At 51.5% G+C, this 1,647-nt stretch overlaps 1 protein-coding gene across 1 annotated transcript in view; it reads right to left on the reverse strand.

The window, feature by feature from the left end:
* The window catches only part of LOC119587126 (protein patched-like), a gene marked incomplete at its 3' end in the record, with an annotated part of 106,921 nt that overhangs the window by 29,162 nt on the left and 76,112 nt on the right, over window positions 1-1,647 (reverse strand).

Raw genomic sequence — 1,647 nt, forward strand, 5'->3', positions numbered from 1 at the left:
TCAGGTCAAATAGGTTGAAGATGCCTTCATTTTCTAGCACAGTAGCTCCATCCGTCACGTCACCGGCATTTGGTAAACTTGTTCGTTCACAACAATTCGGAGGAAAAAAAGAGAGAGAATGGAAGAGAAAATGCGCCCTCTTAAAGCATGTAACACATCATCGTCAAAGTTAAATGCATATGTATATCCCCTGCTTAACATCCTTTGTTGGGCTACGCTAATATAACGAACGACTCCATTCACTGCACCAGGTTATGGAAATCAGCCTTATAAACAACGTTCGCAATATAAAGGAAGTAATGAGAGAGCAAGCGCTGTAAGAATGGCCGAGTCCATGCCGGCAGAGCAGTCCCAGCCGGCTTGGCCACATGGACCACACTATACAGCACCACATGACATGAGGGGCACTATATCAGACGCGAGAGAGCCAACGACATGCTTGTTACCGCTCCATTATTACTAATAACTCAATTTCAACATTCCAATAGAAAGACGTAATGGCCGCACAGTCTCGAGAATGCAGAGCGAAAAGAAGACGCAGATAAAAACGAAGATAACCGATGGAACAGACGGAGGGAGAACTGATAATCAAGAGATAGAAGGCGCCAAACAAGGAGAGAGTGAGGAAGCGAGCCCAAACAAAGGCTAAAACATTAGGGATGCCGCGTCGTATGAATAGAAGAAAATTAGGAGAATGCCCCACACAAAGAGCTGCAAGATTTTCCATGTCATTCCTCCATTGTGCGAACCAAAGACTGATAGGCGTTATCGGCAAGGCGTAGCGGCGGGGCTTTGATAATTATCGTAACCAGGTGGGGGGAGGGAGGAGGGGGCATGGGAGGGGTTCTGGGTGCCCATGACATGGGGCGGCGATGGCCCAATGAAGACTGCGGGCCCAGGATGGCACGGTGAGCGCATTGGCCCAAACTCTGCTTCATTTAACTGTTCATGAATTTAAAGAATAACGTCTTTCGGTTTTATGATTACTTAAGAGAAACTGCGGCATACGATGTCTCGTTTCGTGTTAAGGTGAAAAACAAGAGGCCAAAGCATTCAGAGTGTATCCTCGCCCATCAGCAGCTGTAGCTGGACTACACTTCAATGACTCTCTTCCTAGGCCACGCCCATCGTCTCCCCGATCTCCCCTCGCGACACTCTCAACGTCCCCTCGCCACACCCACCCCTCGCCCTGCCACACTCGCCTCCCTGCGCCGCCCCTTCACTGCCCACGCCCGCGTCTAGAGGTCAAGGGTCTGGCCAGATGACGGGAATAAATGGCCGACGACGAGCCTAGCTTGGCTGGGCCGATCACCATGACGCCCACACAATGTTGGGCGCCCACCCATTCCATGCCCGCGCCCTCCTACACCAACCACTTCCCGTTCCCACGAGCGATAAGGAATCACCCGAGTCGGCCTTCTGCGTGTGCTGCCCCGCCTTCGGAACGTCGGGACGAGGGGTACCAGCGGCAAAAAAGGAGGGAGGGGGAGATGAAAGTACCAAAATACCAAAGAGATCTTCAGGAAATACCGATACACCAACACTCATGTTCCGAAATCGCCAACAGTCAACAGAGAACAATGCCCGACGGTGCCTAACCGACTGGACTCTGTTAGGGCACCGATTTCCCTTTGCAAGCGGCGCCAC

This window comes from Penaeus monodon, chromosome 22, assembly GCF_015228065.2.
Source record: "Penaeus monodon isolate SGIC_2016 chromosome 22, NSTDA_Pmon_1, whole genome shotgun sequence".
In the NCBI taxonomy this organism is placed as follows: domain Eukaryota; kingdom Metazoa; phylum Arthropoda; class Malacostraca; order Decapoda; family Penaeidae; genus Penaeus; species Penaeus monodon.